Consider the following 22774-nt stretch of genomic DNA (forward strand, 5'->3'; position numbering starts at 1 on the left):
ACACAATGTATTACTGAAAAGCAATATAGGGTTTTACATGTAATGTTTTTATATGTAACTCAAGAATAATTTAATTTTAAATCAGTATTTAAGCTCTAGCTACCAAATTCAAAATGGGTGGAACAATAGGTTCTTACAAGTTTGAATCATGAGATTGTACAATTCATTTTGCAGATGAAGCAGAAGTTTCAGGTTGTGATTCTGGATAATATTGTACACAAAACTCTACTTGAATCAGGTTCCAGTTAAGCTTTGTCATGATCTTAGTGGGTGTGCTCAACACTTCTGAATTGTTCGAGCTTATGGGGGGAAAAAAGGGTCTGTCACAGTTAGTGATAGAATTTTTCTTGAAGGGGAAGCAAAATCAGTATTGTTTTCTCCACAGATGAACCTTCCTGAACTTTGTTTATTTTGTTGCTTAGATGAGATAAAAACGATCAAATAGGCCTTGGCTCTCGAAATATGAAATGAGATCTACTGTTATAAGAGATTTCAGTCAGAATTTAAGTACAGAAGAGACTGGAAAGTGCAAGATATATCCCCATAATTGTGCCAGTTATGGAAGTTTTATATATACCCTAGCTCAATAAATATTAGAGAACAGATATAATTGATGTTGAACCACAAATATCTTGAAGATATTTAAAGCTGTGACATTAAAAAGGAGTCAATCAATTTAGCCAGGAAAAATGCAATGTTGAGTTGCTAATCACTCTGCTTACATGATGTGCAGTTCTTGGGAAGCTTTAGGAGTTCCCAACGGGCATTAAGAGACTGATAATGGGCTACAAAATAGCCCATGGGATTTTTCATAGTATGTGGGATACACTGCTGGCAAGTAGCTTGATGTCTAGCCTATGTCCTTTGACTGTCATATCATGCAGTGATAAAGTGCCTACTTTGTAGGAAATTAATTGCTAACTTTCAATTAACTACATTTCCAGTGAGTGGACAAGTATTACTGTCACAACTGGTGAGTTTCTTGGCCCCTTCAATTTAGGAAAGTAAGAATCAATGAGTCCTCCTGGTTCATTAAACCTAATCCCATTCTTTTGTATACCATCTGTATCTTAATATTAAATTTGATTGGTTTGTAGAAAAAAAATTAACTCCTTTTTTTGTTCTCCACTAAAGTGATGTTATGGAAGAAACAGCTGGATAAAGAACATAAGATGCAGAAGTTCTTTTGCCGGTTAGAAGTCTTCTAGTCAGGTAGTATATTTTTGTCTAAATGACCGGTTTCTCCAGCAACTTAGTCTTTTACTCAAAAAAAAAAAAACAACCTCTTAATGATCTATGGTGCTTAACTCATTTGGTATATGTGGCACATATACCACAAGGTTGGTATATGTGGCACAAATAGGCTTTTCCTCCAAACACTGGTGATCTAGGGAAGTCAAAATCTTCCAATTTTCTATACAACTTTTTTTTCTCACAATCAGCTGAATTTGAATGAATCTTTCTGAATACTGGTGATTAGAACACATCAAGTATTTTAGAGGTCTCAGCACCTTCTGCTTTGTTACTGAGAATATTGCTTGATACCCACTAAAATATTTATCAACACATTTTAGGGCTTACAGTCAGTCCTTAACTCATTTTAAGTCCATTTTTTTAGGCTTGTGTCAGGAATAGTGTAGTCAGAAGGACCAGGGAAGTGATCATCCCCCTGTACTTGGGTCTGGTGAGGTTGCATCTTGAGTACTGTGTTCAGCTTTGGGCCCTTCACTACAAGGATATCGAGGCCCTGGAGCATGTCCAGAGAAGCTGACTACGGACCTGGTGAAGGGCCTGGAACGTAAGTACTATGAGGAGCAGCTGAGGGACCTGGGGTTGTTTAGTCTGGAGGAGGCTCAGGGGAGACCTTATCACTCTCTACAACTACCTGAAAGGGAGTTGCAGGGAGCTGGCGGTTGGCCCCTTCTCTCAGATAACTAGTGATAGGACTAGAGGGAATGGCCTCTAGTTGCACCAGGGGAGGTCTAGGTTGGAAATTAGGAGACATTTCTTCTCAGAAAGAGTAGTCAGGCATCAGAATGGGTTGCCCAGGGAGGTGGTGGAGTCACTGTCCCTGGGGGTATTTAAGGAAAGGATGGATCTGGTGCTTAGGGACATGGTTTAGTGGGTGACATTGTTAGTAGGGTGATGGTTAGACCAGATGATCTTTTCCAACCTTAATGTTTCTATGATTCTATGAAATGGACACAAAATAAAACACAGGAGGTTGTTTGAACATTAGGAAACTTTTTTTACTCTGAAGTTGACCTAGCATTGGAACAGGTTGCCAGGATAGGCTGTGGTGTCTCCTTCCTTGGAGATGCTCAAAAGACATCTGAACATTGTCCTGGGCAATGGGCTCTAGGTGTCCCTTCTTGATCAGGGTGGTTGGACCAGATGACCTCCAGAGATCCCTTCCAACCTCAACCATTTTGAGATTATGTGAAAACTGATTTTTTTGAGGCCTATTTGAGCTAAATAGGTAGTAGTGTAGAGCAGATGTTTTAGTCATTCTGTCTTTTTTTCCTCCCATCACGTAGAGCATTGCTTGAGGATTTTGAAATTCTTCTATACAACTACATTTACTCCAAACTATAAAGAATGAAAGCAGGAAGAAAGAAGAATAAAAACAAAACCAATTACCTGTCTAAGCAGTGAGATAAAATGCTTGAGCTCAAGTCTTAAGATTTTTTTCATAGAATCATAGAATTGTCGGGGTTGGAAGGGACCTCATAGATCACCCAGTTCCAACCTCCCTGCGATGGGCAGGGGTGCCAACCACTAGATCAGGTTGCCCAAGGCCTCATCCAACCTGGTCTTGACCACTTCTGTGGATGGGGCATCCCTAGCTCCTTTGGGCAACCTGTTCCAGTGCCTCACCACCCTCTGGAGAATTTCCTCCTAACATCTAATCTAAACCTCTACTCTTTTACTTTGAAACCATTCCACCTTGTCCTGTCATTACCTGACTGAGCAAAGAGTTGCTCTCCATCTGTTTTTTAAGTCCCCTTTAAGAACTGAAAAGCTGCAATAAGGTCACTCAAGAGCCTTCTCTTCTTCAGGCTGAACAGCCTCAACTCTCTCAGCCTTTCTTCATAGGAGAGGTGCTCCAGCCCCCTGATCATCTTTGCGGCCCTCCTCTGGACTCATTCAAACAGATCAAAATCCTTCTTGTGCTAGGGGTCCCAGACTGGACACAGCGCTCCAAGTGGGGGCCTCACGAGGGCAGAGTAGAGGAGGATGATCACCTCCCTCGACCTGCTGGCCACTCCTCTTTTGATGCAGCCCAGGATGCAGCTCACCTGCTGGACTGTAAGCATGCACTGCTGGCTCATGTTGAGATTTTCATCCACCAGAACCCCCAAGTCTTTTTCTGAAGGGTTGCTCTCAGATGTGTTCTTCTCCCAGTCTGTGCTCATGTCTGGGATTGTCTTGACCCTGGTGCTACACCTTGCACTTTGACTTGTTGAACATCATTAGGTTTTCAAGCTTTGAGTGAAAACTTTTTAATGGCCTAAGCTGGTGCTGGTGATCATTCTTTCATATGTGTCGTCCTATGGGTGTCTTGATCATAAACTCATCCATAAGGGTATTTCAGTATCATAACCAGTGTATTTATCTAGAATCAATGCAGGCATCATTATATATATTGATGCATGTATTTGACTATATAATTAGCTTTATATGCACACAAATTGTGTGTATATATAGCTGTCTTTCACTTCTCATATTCCCAGCTATCATCTCCCTCTGTCATTTTATAGATTTAGATTGTCTTAGGTACACTTTACATGTAGCTGTGCCTTTCAGCATATAGTCTGTTTTTGAGTTGTTTTAAGTTTGACTTGTTTTCACAGTACTTCTTGATAAACTGGAAAAACAAAGTCAGCCATGGCACATAATAAAATATTTAATTGATTTTTAGACAAATATAAATGGGGATAATGATTCTATGTTGATTGTTACGACCTTCTGAATATGATTGAGAGGGTGTTAGCCCTGAGCTATTTAATGGTTTTTTCTCACTGAATTAGAAAATAAACTTTAATCCTAGCTGGTGAAGAGAACACAAAAACATATGGAGTGATAAATAGTAAAGTGGTTATAATAAAAGAAATACATCAGTGCTACAGACTTGGTCTACTGGTAGCTGGGATATAAGAAAAAAATAGTTGTCAAATGTAGCTCCTTTTTTATAGGAACAAAGTAAATAGTTTATATTTTCAGAACAGAGGGAGCTCATGGGAAATAATGTTTCATGTCTGTGTAGAATGCAAAAGACTTGTTATGGCAATTTCTTATAGCTCTGTAGGATATCTGTGATATCATCCCCCAAACACCCAGAGATGGATCGAAAGATGCTATTAGAAAAACATGACAAATTTTAAGGCAGTGGTTTTTGAAGCTTCATCACCTCAAAAAGGGCCTGGATTATAAATACAAGAGGATATTTTTTGCTATACACCTTCCTCATGGAGAGTTTTGTGCCAGAGCTGATGATACAGATCAAAACGAAGTGACATGTTAAGATCAGACTTGAAAGCTTAGAGTGTGAGACCCCTGCAGGCTGGCCATGACTGAGACTGGATCTAAAGCGAGCTTGTTATTACTTGGCTATAAAGAGCAGTAAATACTCTAGTTAAGTCAACCCTACTTAATCATGAAAGTAATGCTAACATATGAAGAGACAAACTTATTGTAGGAGTGACTTTAAATCTGACTAAATTTCTGCATATTGCATAGTGTAGCAGAAACAAAATAAGCTACCTGCCAAAAAGCGTTACTTTTTAGTTTGTGAACATGATCACAAACCATGTTTAAGAAAGCTAATGAGCTCACAAAAAGGAGTATGTGCAACAGTCTGTTTTGACAGGTAAAAGGAAGCTCCCTATGCTTCTGAAAACTGGAATGTGATAGAACCACGAGGTCTCATCCCAAAAAAAAACAGTACTGCTCCCTTCAAAAATGTGGAAGAGCAATCTGGAAAGGGAAACCTAGATAGAGATTGTAAAGGACTGAAATTCCTGTAGTGAATAAGCTTAAAAAAAGGCAGAGAAAATGTGTGGATGTTCAAAATTTTATGGGTGGTGGTGGGAATAGTAGACAAAGAAAACCTGTAGATTGTTAATAGCTGTGATAAATGAGGAGTTAAAGTTCAGGTTTTCCTTTTTCTCTTTTTTAGATATGTATGGCTAATATTTCCAAAATCAAGGCATCAGTTTAGATTTCATAAATTACCTTTCACTGACTAATATGGTGCTTGATATTTCTGAAAATAATTCACTTATCTGAATTATAATATGAGCTTTAAACTTGAATCTTGGATTGCTCTTTATAGACAATTTTATAGTGTGCTCACTAGTCTAACTGAGGTGTAAGAAGGAAATGCACAGGCAGTGGAATCAAGGACATGTGGCCTGGGAAGAGTACAGGGATGCAGTCTGAATGTGTAGGTGTGGGATCAGGAAAGTCATAATATAGTTGGAACAGTTTGGCAAGGGATGCAAAGAATAACAAGGGTTTCTATAGGTACTTTGGCCAGAAAGGAAAGGCCAAGGAGAGTACCCTCTGATAAATGAAAAGAGAACTGATAACAACAGACATGGATAAGGCTGAGGTATTCAAGTTCTCTGTTCTTCACTGTCTGTCAGGCTATGTCTCTTGAGTCCCTGAACCTCTAGAGAGGGGCTGGGCAGAGCAAAGTCCCTCCCACTGCAAGTGAAGGGCTGGTTAGAGACCACCTGATAAAACTTAACAGGTACAAATCTAAAGGGCCTGATAACTTGCATCCCAGGGTCCTGAGGGAACTGGTTGATGTAGTTGCCAAGCCACTCTCTATTGTATTTTAGAAGTCTTGGCAGTCAGGTGAAGTCCCTGGTGACTGGAAAAAGGGAAACATCACTCCCATTTTTAAAAAGGGTAGGAAGGAGGATCCAGGAATCTAATCTACAAACTAATGAGCCCCACCTCTGTGCCTGGGAAGATCATGGAACAGATCCTCCTGGAAGCAATGCCAAGGCACATGCCAGACAAGGAGCCACCAATCTGGTGGCCTTCTATGATACATCTTTTGAAAAGGAAAGATTAACCAATGCTATCTATGTGGACATCTGTAAGGCCTTTGACATGGTCTCACATAACATCTGTATCTTTAAATTAGAGGGATGGATTTGAAAGGTGAACTATTCAATGGATAAGAAGGAATTGGCTGGATGACCATATCTATAGAGGTGGTGGTCAACAGCTGTATGTCTAGGTGGAGGCTGGTGACTAGTGATGTCTTTCAAGGGTCTGTCTTGGGGCCGGTGCTGCTTAATGTCTTTATCAAAGGTAATAGTAGGATCAAGCATATCCTCAGCAACTTTGCAGATGACACCAAGCAGAGTGGTGCAGTTGGTACAACAGAAGGAAGGGATGAAATCCAAAGGGACCTGGATGAGCTAGAAAAGTGGGCCCATGTGAACCTAATGAGGTTCAGCAAGTCCAAGTGCAAGGTGCTGCACCTGGGTCAGGGCAATCCCAGACATGAGAACAACCTGGGAGAAGAATTCATTGAGAGCAGCCCTACAGAGAAGGACTAGAGGGTTCTGGTGGATGAAAAGCTTGACATGAGCCAGCAGTGCGCACTTGCAGCTCAGACAGCTTTCTTTCCTATTTGTATGGATGAGTACTTAGGATTCAAGGCAAGTAAGAACTGGGACAAGCATGACACTTTTTGCCCTGCTCATCTGAATAAGTTTATTCCCTCAAAAAGCTACAGAAACCTTCAAGAAGTTAAGTGTTTGCTCAGAACAGAAGTTCTGTAGGCTGCGTGGGGGCAGAAACTACCAAGGAATGTTTCATATCAAATTTACACCGAACAGAGTGGGGATGAGTAATTGTTAGGTGAGAAGTTGCTATAACTTTGTGTTAGCAGTTCTGAGTTCAGCTACAAGATATTATCTAAGACTCGATGGAGAGCTGACTAGGTGACTCAGAATTAGTAATGACTTATACAATCATTTCTAGGTTATGTTTGTACATATTGAACTTTATTATTGCAAGTCATTGCTAGCAAATGATTCTTCTGTGGTCCCCGTGAATTAATTGTTAATCTGTATGTTTTAGTGGATGAATCAGTTAAAAGAACAGCCACAGCAGGCCTTATTTGACATAGCTGCTGATTACAGCAGTAGAAAATAAAACCTGAATGAGCATGGAGTGTTTAGCTGCTCTATCAGTCCAAGATGAGAAGCCTAACCATATAGAGAAGGTAGAACTGGAAGGTGAAAACCAGGTAAGACCACTGAAGCATCTAGTCTCTTAATCCCTATAAGAAAGCTATATACATTTACCAAGTTGTTCTTGAATTGATCAATCAAGGAAAAATATGCTGTGCTTGAATTGAAACTAACCAATAACACTGACTAAAGTGCTGAATGTTCCCTTAATGCTTTGAAATTACCTGCTATCTGTAAAAGACTATTCTGTTTAAAGACCCTGTTCCTTAAAAAAAACTTGTTTAAGGATTTTTAAGGAAACAGGAAAAAATTACTAATAGCAAATTAGTGATATTTCTTATACTGCAGTTCCCATTTCTCTTGATGTGTCTGAAAATAACTGGTTATACATTAGTGTTACTGTGCAATAATTAGATGCTTGAGAAAATTGTAGTACAAGTCTTATTAGATGCTGGAAAAAGCTGTTCTTGTGCATGTATGTGTTTCCAATATATGTCTGTACCTAGGCATGCATTTTAATCCTGGGTGTAGAAATTTCAACTTTTATTACAATATTGAAGACTGGGCAATGAAACTGACATGAATCAATGTTGCCAGAAGTGATAGCAAAATCTCATTGTCCCTCTTTGAGGTATTTCCAACACTGGCTTCTCTGTTACAGACACACTGCCTAGGGAGACTGCCCAAAGACCTTTGAATCACTTTCCTTGGTAAATGATCTCAAGCAATCTGATGGCACTAGGAAGTGAAGTGCCAGCACAGGACCATTGTATCTCTTGTCTCCCAGGGTTAATGGGTTCATAAGCACCTGGTACGTGAATGAATTTGATCCATAAAAATCACACCTTTATCAATGTCAATGCTTTAGTTACTTTTTCTTGATAGTCATGTGAACTGGGAGGACAGAATTTTGCTCTCTTGTGAAGCATAGGTCATCTTGGCCTGTAGGCGACAATATGCCACAATCGCATCTGAATGCAGGAAACTAAGCAAAAACTAATTCCTCTGCCTTAGCACATGTTTAAATTTAAATATAAATGCTTTCCTAAATAAGGATATTTTTGCTAATTGGAGCTGTAATAAAGATGACAAACTTTAATGGTGTTTGTTTCCCCAATTGTATTATTCAAAACATTTTTTCTCATACATTTTTCTCATTACTTACCAAGCTGTACTGGAATCAAAGAAACTAATCCATCTTTTGTAAAGATTATTATTTTTCTATGCAGAATGCTAAATTTCGTCTGGTCTACTTTTAAGCCTCAATGCGTAGATACTTCTTCCACCTTATAGTAGAAGGGACTGTGACATGCTTTTTTCCTTAGTTGTCCTGTCACTGTTAGTTTTACAGACCTTACTGTGGTAAATAGGGTAGACTAAAGTCTTACAAATAGGCTTAATAGCTAAACAGTTCTTTAAGTATCTAGACATTTAGCTTAATAATCTACAGATATATGGAAGTGGTAGAGAATGTCTTATGTCTATTTTCTTATGACATCTCCTATCCAGCCTATGTGTGGGTGTTCCCTGTGGAAGGTTCTTGTTAATGTATTTAACAGAACACACTTTAAGAGGAGCTCTTTATTACTGCTGTCATTGCACATTTGAATTGTGAGGATAATGTCTATCTTGCATCAGACTATATATTAAATGAATTTCCAATTCTAAATTGGAAGCATCTGACAACTTTAGGTGCATATAAACTTATTTGGGTGTAATAATCTTAAACTATTAGTTCAACAATAGTTTCCCTTGTGACTAAGATTCAAGGGCTGCACTGTACATGAGAACTTCCTGCATTACTGTTAGTGGTTGCTGTGAATCTTACGTCCCTGGAAATACAGCTACTTTCCATTGGTGAAAAAGGTAGTGCATACGGTGCAATAGAAATACCTGTCCAGAATAGATGTGAAGATCTTGAACAGGAAAGACGTCTTTTCCCTAAATGTTTTGTGCACACAGACTGAAGTGTTTACAGCAGCCAAAATCTGCAGTCCTAATTTACACTTGGTTTGAAAACAACAAATTATGAGACAGGAAGCTCTATCCTGCTGTCACAAGAATGTGTTGTTTGCATGTCTTCATTTAGAGCAATATTTTGCCTGGAGGCAACAAGGTAGTTTTCAGTGATATTAGTAGACAGTGAGGTTTAAATCACCTTCACTTAGCTTCTATGAGTAGTACTGAATCCTTGATAGAGGTGGAAGATTCTCAAGTTTACTATGTTTCTGAAATGATAAAGTCAGTGCAACGTGTAACTGACAAGGTTTATATATATGCTGTAGAAATATATGGATGGGGTGCTGTTGTTTTCTTTTGCATTTTTATGAAGGCAGAAAAGTTATTTCAACTTGTAAAAAAAGAAAAATCTATCTGTGAAGATAAATTGGGCTTGCTATTTTGACTTCTTTATGAATCACTTAGCTGTTTTTGAGGCTTAGCCTAATTCAGTTCATAGCACTAGCACACTTCTCATGAAATTGCCCATTTCGTATTAGCAATGCAGGTGTGACTCTTCATGGTCCAGAGGAAAGAATTTTTTCTACTACTTAATCCTTTCAGAGTTTAAATTTTTGTCCCTTTAGTGAAGGGGAAAAGATATTTAATGGAGTTTTACAGTTTTAAAATTATTCTGTCCTCTGAAAACTTCACAGAAACTTCACAGAAATGCATTTTGAGTTAAAGAAAGGGGAGGAGGAGTCTGTCCTTCAGAAAAGGAGACAAGCACTTCAGAGGCAGCTCTTACCAAACGCATGTTCAATTTGGCTTATTTTCTAGGGATGAGATGAAACAAGCTATGTTGCTTGAGGCAGTTGAAAGCTGGGAAGGAGATGGGGGTTGTTTTTTGACCCCAGTTGCTGCTTGTCAAAAATGTGTGATTTGCTCTCTCCTTAAATATAGACTTTAAAGAGCATGGGGGTGGGGGTGTGTTGAAAAATGGAGGAAGTAAGCCAAAAAAAATCAAGTATTTTTTGGCAGGTTAGCCCATCAGGTCTCATCATGAGAATGCTTATGGTATGATACCAACCTTGCAATGCAGACTGTAAATATGCCTTTTCCTGAGTGGCCATACTGCAATCTTAAGGTTTAAAAAAAAAAAAGATTTTAGCAGGAACTTTGTTCTGCACTAACAAATCTCTAATACTACTTCAAGGAACTGTTTATTAAAAAGTAAAATGTATATTATAATGTCATATGGGTTGTGTCTCTAATTTGATAAATAAAAAGTATAGTGCTCAGCTCTGCTACAGGATAAACAGGACTTTTCTGAGATGCTTCTGACAGATTACAAACTTCAGGATCAGGCCCCATGTGTATGAGTGATATGTTTTATTGAACTGGGGCTATGGAATTCAAGTAAAGAACAGTGGCAATGTCCCAGCTTGAGGTTGGTACCTGAATTATAACTTTTAACAAGTAACTGTGGAAGAAGTTTATTTGTTCTGAGTGTAGTCCCCTGCTGGGAGATATCCATGTTAGTTTTTTTTAATGATCCTGTATTTAAGGTTCAGGTTTGCAGTCTTTGCTTGAACAGAACTTCTGCCGAAATTACTAGCATTAACTTGATGAATTAAATGATAAGGAATTTTTAACAGCTATGATGCTTAACATCTATCTTGAAAACCTGCATAAATCATCAAGTTAAGAGGTTGAACAAAACCTTTTATCCTGGAAGGAAATTCCCTCTCCCCCAAAATCTCAGGTTTGCATGTCATCGCTGTCTTCTGTCAATTTGCAGTCTATAACTTTTATACTCTGTATACTTTCAGCAATCCAGGTGAACTCATTAGGAAGTAGAAATATTAGAAATGTTTGGCTAGAAGCAGTTTGTGTTGCTGCATGTTACAGGTACATAACTTTGCAAATCTCCAACATTTTTGGAAGATGTTGGTAGCTGAGAGCATCCATCTATTTCCCCCATATTCTGTGTGTATAATCTACCAATTCACGTACCTTGCTTTCTTCTATAGAACTTGAAGACAAGGGGCAGGAATTTAGTGGAAAGACATAGTAAATGATTAAATATTGGTAGTCAGTAAAGGAAATACCAAATACGACTAGAACATATCTACATCCCTATCATGAATTCTTTTTTTGTGACTCAGTGAAATTGTGCAATGTCTCATAATTCCATCTCACAGATCAATATCATTTAGTTTAAATATTTATCAGATTTAAAAAGGTTGTGATAGAACAAGATGCTTAATTTCTCAAACTATGCAGAATATCTCTGGCTAGGCTAAGCCTTGGAAATGTGAAACTTGCATTTGGTATGAGTAGTGGCTTTGCTATCCCAGAATTACAGAATGGCTGAGGTTGGAAGGGACCTCCAGAGATCATCTTGTCCACCCCCCTGCTCAAGCAGGGTCACCTACAGCATGTTACACAGGAGGCATCCAGGCAGGTTTTGAATGTCTCCAAAGAAGGAGACTCCACAACCTCTCTGGGAAGCCTGTTCCAGTGCTCTGTCACCTGAACTGTAAAGTTCTTCCTCATATGGCGATGAAACCTCCTGTGTTTGAAATTATACCTGTTACCCATTGTTCGATCACTGGCCACTACTGAGAAGAGTCTGGCCCCATCCTCCTTACGTTGTCCCCTTAAGTATTTGTAGAGGTTGGTAAGATCCCATCTCAGTTTCCTCTTCTCTTGGCTAAATAGGCCCAGCTCACTTAGTCTTTCCTCATAAGACAGATGCTCCAATCCCTTAATTGTCTTTGTGGCTCTATGCTGGACCCTTTCTAGAAGTTCTATGTCCCTCTTGTACTTCAGGGATATATAATTCATGAAAAAGTCAGCATCACAAGTCTATACCTTTAGCTGGAACTGTTTGCTGAAAGCCATATAAGAAAAATGGGGCATTAATTTTCAGAAAGTAGTTGTATTGGACATTTCCAAGTTTCTAAAAGAGATGGCCAGTGCATTCAGTTAACCTCATGATATTAAACATCAGTCCAAATTTCAGATCTGAAGGTCAGAATGAGTCTAGGCTTCCAGACACTTAGGAAAATAAGATTAGATGTGTTCATATATTAGTTGGAAATGATTTAATAAAAGGACTTAGACACAGATGTTTAAAAGAACATAAACACGATGAAATGGAAAAGCTCTGTGGATCTAACGTTGGTGGATTTCAGCATTAACTTTATAAGGTGATATAAAAATAATGATGTATTAAACTGTAGAATAAAGTCAAAATTCCTGGGAAGAAAAAATATCCTTGTCAGAAAGGTTTTGGTTCTCTCAAATCTTGGTTAATCTGATCTTTTAGTCAAAATATGTTAATATCTAGAAGGGAGTTTATATCTGGATTTGAGGCTAGATTCTAGGGCACTGTTACTTGAATTACCCATATTTTGAGATCTATGTTGACTAGAAACTTAAATTAATCCTACCTGTGCACTTCCTAAGACTTTAGGGTTTTTCACATGAGTACAAAGATAGCAGTTTACTTTTCTTAACTTTAAGTCTGCTTATTTTATCTAGGCTGTATGCACTGTTTAATAATGTGTTGCTGTCTCTGCCATTTGTCTAGGGGACACGAGACATTACAGCTTGCATGCTACAGACACGAGGAGACATCTTATCTGATGGAAAGGAATTTCAGGCTGTGTGGTAAAAACATACAACAGTTAGTCAGGAATCATGCTATTTACTTTCTAATTATGGTTCCTCCAACTACTAGCTGCATATACATAGAACAACATTTAACTCCAGAATTAAAAGGCACTCAAAGTTCTAGGCTGATACACAAGACTGTGTGAATATACCAGGGGTGGAACAGCTTCTGATATGTATGATTGTTTTAATGGTAGAATGTCAGTGGGGAATAGTGCTGATTTTCAAGGGAAGATGTGTACTTCCTTGGTGAGGCACTATTGAACAGATAAGTATTACCTGAACAAAGACCAAAGGGGAGGCTGAACAGATTCAGGTTCAGTCCAGAAGTAGATCAGCCAGTGCAGCTGGGTCTCTGGAGTGGGAGACAGGAGGCAGCGGGAGTAGGGGCAAGGAGAAATGAGATGGCAGTGCTGACACCAAAGGAGGAGGTGAGAGGGAACTAGATGCACTAGTTTTCATCTCTTACTCTGATAAAGTCTTCAAAAAAAAAGTTAGGGTTGGCTATGCTGTATTGAGTTGTGTGGGTGGGTGTGCTTTCAGGGAATACAGGCAATTGGATAAATTGTCTCTCATAGGATGGAAATGATCTGCTGTTACTTGTATTCTCTGCTTGTTTCATTGTGTGCAAATAGTGTGCTGTGACTGGATATACTTCTTTAATGTGCCTAAAGAAAAGTGGTTCTGTACTTCTGTAGAAATGGGAAGACATTACTATCACTGTACTTTCCCGTTGCATGAAAATGAAACAAGTAATACTTAGGATCTGATTATTTTCATGTAAAGGTCAATCATACTGACCGAGGAAAATGATTAAAAAAAAATCTAGATTTGTTTAAAAACTTGACCTAGAACATTGGTTTGTATAATTGTGATGGTATCCATTTTTGACTATTGACTTACATTATGACACAATTGCATCACTAAACATTTAAAACAGTCAAACTGTAATGGAAGTACACATCTCCAGGTGATTTAACTGATCTATAGGTTAATTCACTATTGAAAGACTAATTCCTGGATAGAATGACATGTGCAGTGGTTATGTGCTACTTCATATGCATGACAGTCAGTACTTATGCAGACTATCAGCATACCAAACTTCTAAGGTAGCTCAATAAAATTACAAATTTTATTCTGAGTCTCAATATGATCTTTCCTTAGCTAAAAATGTTATTTAATTAAGAATAAATTTCATTTTTTTATATTCTTGTCACCATGGGTATGTAATATTAAGTCAATATACATCTGTTTTGTTTTTTAAATGAACACAATTATTTTTTATATGTACTGAAAGCTAATACGAAGAGGTAGATCTTGAACTATGGCATTAACAAACTGCACATAATAAACTAGGGTTTTATTACTAATTTAGGTAGTAAAGCAACATCTGAGGATCAAATACTCTCATTGCATGTTTCAGATGAAAGGCCTGGAATATCTTTTGTATCAGACTGGCATGCAGTCCTTTGTAGACACCTGATACTTTGCCCACGGGGTTACATCTATGCTAGCTTCATCCTACTCTGATTAAAATCTTTGCTGGTCACAGAACAACAAAAGAATAAGAAAATCTAGATGTGAAGGGAGAAGGGGAAGTCAGCTGCAATTGATGACAATGTAAAAAACTGGTTTGCCTATAGGAATTTAGAAGAACAAAGAAAACCCAGCATCTTCATCTCAACATGACCAGCTGTGTCAGAGCAGTCTGCTGCAAAAACATTTGCAAAATGCTGTATAGTGAAGGTGCCTTGAGATGAAGGGAATGAAAAAGGCTGTTCCATACATAGTCACTACCACAAAATCTGCTCCTAGGTCATACTTTCTCCTCACATACCTTAATCACACTTTGAGATGGGAAAAATGGATCATAAAATCTAGAAAAGACATCTAGTAAATAAATATTTTTGAAATAGACTTTCCAAAAGCTGTAACTCCTGTTTTATTTTGAACATCACATTACCATTTGTTTTCTCCTGATCTAGGAGACAACTGAAGGTGACATAAAAAGAACTGAAGTTTTAGGGAATCAGAATACAATTGGGATTTGGATGACTCAGATTATTTAGCACTTCAAGATGAAAGTGTTTGAACATAACAACCAACTACATTGAGAAGAGAGAAGCTAACACATTTTCATACTGTATTTTTAGGTAGAACAGTGTTTTGAGAGGGTTGGAAATACGGAACGTATTTTTTTAGTACTATTAACAGGTATCTTACTGTTACTTTGCTTGCATTGCATTTCCTTGGATCCCTCAGGATCTCTCACCTTGGACCCAAACTAGGTTAGATACTAAAGATTTCTCAAAGGGATTAAATGAGCTTAGTATTGTTTCTCTTATGTTTCAGTCACTTCCAGATGTAGTTGATCATCATGTTAACAAACTCTGTATGGGGTATATAGGCTTCTGTAGCAGAAGAAAAGCTGTGCTGCTGCTGTATGTATAACCAGGCAATGTCAAAATACACCTGAGGCTGTTTTCCCAGCCCTACAAGTTGTGTGACCTAGTGCTGGTTCAGTGTGCCACATTTTGTGGCAGATGTCTTCATGTTCAATCTGCTCCTTCAATCAAGGTTGAAGGCATCTGTACTAACAGTCCTGAGCAAAAATAGTTCTTTGTCCTGAAGATCTTAAAACACAGGGAAAGGGAGAACAGAAAAATATAAAACTAGTAGCATACGCGAATAAAAAAGCTGTGTCTAAAATGATGGCAAAACTGTTTGTAACCAAAATCAGGATTTGGAAATTTTCTGTTTCCATTGAAAGTTAAATTAGTTAATGTCTTATGTATGTCCTGAGAAGTCAGTTTCAGCTGAATGTGGTGACTGTTTCAGCCTTGTGAGATATTCTAATGAAGATATTTTTTTTAGAATATTTAACTATATGTAAAAAATAGTATGATTGTAAATGATAGAGGGGAAAAGTCAAGAAATATTAAGTTTAAATAATTAACTTAAAATTTCTGATTTCTTTCTAAATATCTTGTATGTAAATAGGCCCAATCACTTAATGCTTGCAGAGATCCAATGGCTTGCTAGTGCTACACGGGTGATTTTTTTTTGGCCGAAAGGAAAATGTTCTTCAGAACTTGAAAGTAATGGTAGTTCTACCTAAGAACAGGAATGCGAGGCGTTGTACAAAAAGTACTAAAAAAAACAAAACCACAAAACAAGAAAAATCAGTCTCCTGATCTTCACTTCATAAAAAGCATTTACTAATTAAATTGATTAATTTTGGTTAAATTTTGAAATGTTATTTTAGTTAGAATCCTATTGTGTATGGCTACCCTTTCCATAATACATAAAATAGTCTTGTCTACATGGAGATATTTAGGAAGATTTTGTAGTGTAAGATGAATCTACATAATTACCTTACGTTTTCATTCAGTAATCAAAAGATCTCTGTGGGAGTAAATCTCACTTTGATCCTAAATGAGAACAAATGCAAGGACTTAACACTTTAAGTTATGCAAATTGACTTAAGCTTTAGTGAATTTGCTTTAACTTTCCTGACTGGTGCAATGTCAACAAACTACTAAAAGCTCACTTTCCAGGTGTTAGACAAGGGCCTAAACAAATTGTCTCTTCTGCGAAGTTAGCAAATGACCCGAAGTGCACATTGCACTGTCCTGATATGGCATTGAAACACAAAATTGGCTTCATCTACTGATGTCGGTTTTTCTCACTATGCTTGATTAGCCTATTCCTGTAAAAGGAAAATTCATCACCATTCTATTTTATCCTTAAATTAGGATTAGGACTGGAGTCTATAGGATGAAGAATAAAGTAATTCAGATTTAATAGTTATTCTAACATAGATTTTTGTAAACTTTTCTAGCTCTTTTGGAAAATCTCAGAAGAGCACTTGATTGGTTTCAGAACAGCATATGCTGAGTACAGCTAAAGATGGGCATCTAAGGAACCAACTTGTTTCTTTCCACCTGTATCTTCACTTTGAATTGTTTGTTCATTCTGTAGGATATCACTTATGCTTTATTTGCTCAAAAAGAGGTTTGGAGGGGAGGGAGGAGAGAATAACGCAAAATCTGTAAGCTTTTTAAAACCATTGTTTCCTGATGTCCAAATTCTACTTTAGGAAAATGCACAAAAGAACACCGACATTAACAGGGAATGCAAGTTTTTTTTTTCCAAACCACAGTAATAGAAAGGATTTATGCTTTGTGAACAATAATATACTAATCCTAATTTTAATCCTCTCATGCTTCTGTGTAATCAAAGAGCTAACCTACTTCAGACATGGTTGACCAAGCAATATCTTGTCTAAGGGGAAAATTTGTAGAATAATGAAAATAAAAATTGCACAATTAAAATTACTCTCTTCTCATCTCTGCCTTATATAGCTTCTTGACTGTTTTCCAATACTTTTGGGGCATCATTAAAGGACTTGACTATAGAGTCAGAAGTTAATCATACTCATGTTCTAGGATACAAGAAGACTGCCTGTAGAGACAAGGAACTATACATAGTTTTCATTCATGTACAGTGGGCTGGGATTTCTCTCCCTGCAAACTTCTAATACATCTGGGCATTTCTCTACTCAGAGTACTGAAGAATAGATCAGAAAGACTAGTGATCTAATTTATTATGGCATATCTTACTTCCTGTGCCAGCTGTTTCTGCTCACAATGCTCAGTCTTCCTCAATTTTCATTGGGGAAAAGCTCATCTATGCTTAAGTTAAGATTTTGTCATTTAGGATCTGTTCTATATTCATAAAACCTGGAATTAAACTGATGATATGAGAGCTCAAGAAATAGCTTGTGCTACTTTAAAACCCCATTTAAAGAAACTTCTCAGTGTCAAATCCACTGGCCTTAAGGTTCTTTCTTGATCTGGGTCAAACTATTATGCTACTACCTATAAATAATACTTTTGTATTATCAATAGCAGGCCCATGAGCAAATTTTGATTGCTCTGAGGTAGGCTTTGATGGGTGGTCCCCATGAGTGTGAGTGTCCATGGTTGGTACTGGTCATGGCGTGGATAAGTGGAGCTGGGTTGTGGGAGTGCATGAAGCTTCAATTTGTTTTCAGCACAGGCGATCTCAGGGTTAATGTAGATGAAGTATTACATGCCTGGAGAGAGATTATGTGATCTTTATTCAAAACTATGATCACAAAACACCTGACTGATAAATAAGAGCACTAAATTTTAACTTTTTTTGCGTGTGCAAATCTATTTAATTCCTATAAAGCTATATATTAAGTTCCAAATTTTCTGTTTCAGCTTTGTTGTGTTGACATCCAGATGCTAACACACCTCAAATTCTTTTTGGTGGTGCTAAGACTCAGTCTGATAGACATACATTTTAAACCTCTTCTTGTCTCTCCTTCTGACACAGTAAATAGCCAGAATTATTAAAACAAAACACCACAACAACAACAAAAGCCCTCACAATCTTTTTGAAGTTGCTTTCAGTATTCTTTCAGTATTTATTCTTTTTCCTGCAGCCTGACAGTTACTGCTGATACCCGGGTAGTGGTAATAACTCAATAGTTTTGAGCTTTCCTTTTTTTTTGGCTTTCCTTAATATTTTGGGATTCCTACTAGAATCCAGGAATTCCTCAAGCATGTTCTTGCCTGCACTAATCAGGGGAGGGCTGTAATCCTCATCCCTCTTGAAGCATTACTGCCAGTTGCAAAGGAATACAAAATTGGTAGATTAGAGCAGCAGAGTCAGCAACAAGTAGAGCGGGTAGAAAAGGCCCTAAATGTCAAGTCAATAAGAAGCCTGGGAAGTGGCAGTTGAATTACTTCATGTCTTAGAGCACAAACCTTTAAAAAGTGGACTGCTTTCTGCTATTTAAATTAGATGACATAATTGCAAGTGAAATGTGTGGTTTTGGAATACTTATCTTGTTTCAGAAAATAATTACAATAAATATAATTGAACAACAGCTTAACTTTATTAGTTTTTTTCTTCATTCTTAAAATAGGAAGCATTATTACTGTAATGAGTCATGGATTTGCTGACTGGGTAAAGAATACACCATAGCAAAAGTGACCAGGATGCTAGAAACTAATCAAGTATAACAATGGCTTCTAATGGCAACTGTGCCTTAAAGGCTTCTGAAATACATGCCTTTCAATCTAAGGAAAAAGGAGGAATCACTAGGTTGAATTTTTTACTGGAATACTCTGTATTCCTGCAAATATTCAGCACTTCTGATCTAGTGACTCAGGTAGAAGGTCACAGAAGTGTTCAAGCATTAACAGATACCAATTATAATATTGCTCAGGAAAAAAAAAAATCTGAACCTGTATAGGATGTTTATATCATGGAAAAGATTTTTTTAGAGATGTACGATCTGATAGCTGAGTTTATTTGAGTTCAGGAAGATAAAATTGGTAAATAGACTGAAGTGAAACATCTTGACCAAAGCACTGATTTATTTTTTTGGGCAGAAAATGCAGTTAGTGACTCAGACTCAAACACATTGTGGATTTGTTAGTTTCAACATATTGTTTTTTCAGAAGAATCTGAGAAATTTAAAAGATCTAATTTTAATACTTTCACATTAAATATTTTGCTTTCTAGACTTAAAAAAAGAAATCAGTCCTGATAGCATTATCTTTTAAACTGGCTATAAATGATAAACAAACCAAACTGAAATAAAATGTTTTGGTTTTACCACTGAACAAAAACTGAATCAGTTTTACCACAGATCTTGTTTTTCCACTTTTATTTTTTCTAGAACTGCCCCCAGAGGAAAACCAGTTATTGCAACTATTCCAACTATACTTGTAACACTTGAAAAAAGTCATGTGAACATTGGTATTGATCAAAGCATAACCAATAGAAACATTGGGGTTAGGACTGGAATCCATTTTGTGTGATAAGTTGGTTATGGATGGTTGCTATTTCAGCTTTACTTATGAGGGAAGGCCTTCATTATCTAATATTTTGTCTGCACTTGCATATTTTACAGACCTAAAGGGAGAGCCAGGCGATGAGCAATTCTCAGGTCTCAAGGCTACAGAGTCTACAAAACTTAGATAAGCTGTTAGCTCTGAGATGGAGTTCTACCTTGCTAACCAGAAGAGTATCAGCACAGGTCACTCAGGTGAAGGTTCATTAATTCTTCCCTGCCTTCATGAGGCTTTCATGGGTAAGATAATGCTTTCTAAAGTTAGAGCCTTGTAAGATGCAAGGAACTGATATTTTTATGTTGATACTCACGTAACTAACTTTTGATACATACTACAGACAACTATTTGAGCAGGAGCTAAGGATCAGCCACCCGTTAACCTGATGCTAGTTGCAAAAGCTCCAGACTGACTGTTGGCAAGATTTTGCTTTTTTTTTTTTTGGGGGGGGGGGGGTGAGGGGAGTGAGACTGCCTTTCTTTTCTAGTTTTGAAGAGGAACGCAAAATAAATGTTATAGCTATGCTGTAAAAGCTGAAACGCACCCATAATACAGACTTCAGCAAGTATATTTTGCTAGGGGTTATGAACAATTGTAATCACTAATTAACTTAGCTATGCAGATTAAAAGTTGTTTTGTCAATATAGGTAGTTTCACTGAGGAGTGGGGAAAGCTTAGGGTGGGTCATATTATGCAGCTCCCAAATAAGTTTTTGTTGGCATGGGATAAAGTTCTACTTGTCTATACTGGTAAAGTCCTTGTAGTATAGACATAGTCTGATAAATCACCCTTGAAAGAAAATAAGAGGATTTATTTGTGTGCACAAAATAAAGTGCAGAGCTATGAATGTTTCATTGAAAGTTGGTATTTATATTTTTTGGAGTAATAAAGTGAAAGAGTTTACGGGAGGAAAAACAGAATTATTGACTTAGCTTTTACTTAGAGGTAACTCATAGTGTTAAAATATTTGCTTTCTTTACAATACTTATCATTTTTCCTGGACAGTGAAAAAAATTCTTAACTCTGAAATGAAATCATAATATATGTCGTTGCTGGAAACTGGGAACCATGAGAATTATGTAACCTTTACAGTTGTTAACACAAGTTTTACAGTGTGCACTGATTTCAAAGAAAGAAAAGAAGCTGAGTTTCAAAAGAAAGGGTAGGGTTAGAGTAGAATTATGTGTAAACTTGCTTCCATGTCATTTTATCTCACTACATTTACTGTGTTTTAAAATAAACGTGATAAGCAAGGATCCAAAAAGGGAGGATGTAGATAACATTTCCTTACCAGTTCTAAAGTTTTAATGGGGTAATAATTTATGAGCTGAGAAGAGTGAGAGATTACGTAATTCACGTTACTTTATCCTCCTTTAAATGCATTTACACGTTACATCTGAACTTGGACTGAGGTCTAATATGTCTGGTAAATCTGTTCATCAGCCTTCTACACTAACGTTATCACTCATTTTTTTGTTTTTGTTTCTTTTCTGATTTGAGCTGTTATGCTACAAATTTATAAGATTATTCTTGAAGATCTTAATATGGTCCAGGCAATACAAAAAATGTGAGAACATCTGGTTATTTACTGGAAGGAGCAATGAATTGTTTATCTGCTATATGGTTACCTGGGAAGAACAAATTCAGGTAAAAGTAGCAAATACCATACAGTATAAGATCTCAATAATCCCAAATTATACACATCTAGGGTTATAGGTGAATCTGTAATACAATGTCACATGGGAAATAGCTAGATTTCAATTTAATAGCAGTTGTACAATATTGCACTATATTGAAGGAAGATGCATTACCCTTTCAACATTTTTGAATATTTCACTTTGAGTATTCTAATTATGGAGATATTTCATAGTTATGCATTCTATCTTTGTATGTCTTGAAGCACATTAATGATAACCGATCTGCTTGAAAAAAAAAAAAAAAAAAAATTTTCTCAAGGCTTTGTCTCAAACAGTGGGGCACAAATGCTTTGGATTGGGTTTTGGTTTCATTTGAGGTGTGCTTATCTCATTGGTTTATAGGAAATATTTATTAGAGGAACCACTTTCCTTCCCGTGGTGTGCATTTGAATTTTTCTGAATATATGAATTAGGGACAGGCAAACTGATTTGGGGGAAGCAGAAGAAGCAGTTGTTGGACTGATGCACTACAGATAGGTTTACACTTTTCCTATTACATATTTAGATACTTCATTGCATGCATAGGAGAATGATGATGTTTACTTTTTTATCCAGCTTTTAGTTTCTGCTAAGCCATGAGGTCAAATCAGTACCTTTTATGAAGCTATGAATAGGTATTCATTAAAAAGAATAACTAAGGAGAGATGTAGCCTAAAGTCTGATCCAAAGCCTTGTAAAAATCAATTTCACTTCCTACGTTGAGTTCAAAGGACCTTGGATTGGGCTTCAAGGCACTGAAGATATGGGAAATGTTATAAACAGTTTCAAAAACTCTTAAGAAAGCTGTAATTCACTTTCTTGTCTTCAAGGTTCCACTTCTCTCTTGGAAATGTGTGCTGATACTTCCTTGACTATACTGTCTGTAGTTGTGGTTGCATGGACGTTCACAAGGGGGGTCACAATTGTTTTGGAATAGTGACAGCTCAAAATGTATTTATGAAAAAGTGTTATAGACTGTATAAAGCCTCAAAGGAACAATGGAAGTCGCTTTATCTGTCTCTTTACTTTTAAAGATGATAAACATGTTTCTTGACAATCTATCTATAGGGCTTAACCCATCTTAAAGTGGGAGATGTTAACCTAATGATCTTAAAATCAAATTAGAAATTGACTATAATTCCAAGTCTTTAACAGCTTCAGATTTTTGACTTATATATTTAAACCTATTTCTATTTCACATCAAACATATGTATTTGAAATAACATTTGTTTTTTATTCCCTCCATGGTCATTTCTGAAAACGGGTGTCATATGCATCTTTTGCACTGAGTCCATGTAAAAATATGCTGAAAAAATTAAAAAGCAAGAAAGCACGCATATCTGTTTAAAATATTAAAGATCATCACTACTGG

The 22774-nt window shown here is 37.1% G+C and overlaps 1 long non-coding RNA gene across 3 annotated transcripts in view; it reads left to right on the forward strand.

The window, feature by feature from the left end:
- Nucleotides 1-22539, forward strand: part of LOC121071421 — a 40123-nt gene extending 17584 nt beyond the window's left edge. For all 3 annotated transcript variants that reach the window (XR_005820586.1, XR_005820587.1, XR_005820588.1), the window contains 4 exons: nt 1135-1212; nt 7105-7273; nt 12754-13622; nt 22528-22539. This is a non-coding gene — a long non-coding RNA (uncharacterized LOC121071421). The remainder of the gene's footprint in view (nt 1-1134; nt 1213-7104; nt 7274-12753; nt 13623-22527) is intronic.
- The last annotated feature ends 235 nt before the right edge of the window (nt 22540-22774 follow it).

Source organism: Cygnus olor, chromosome 5 (assembly GCF_009769625.2).
Source record: "Cygnus olor isolate bCygOlo1 chromosome 5, bCygOlo1.pri.v2, whole genome shotgun sequence".
In the NCBI taxonomy this organism is placed as follows: Eukaryota; Metazoa; Chordata; class Aves; order Anseriformes; family Anatidae; genus Cygnus; species Cygnus olor.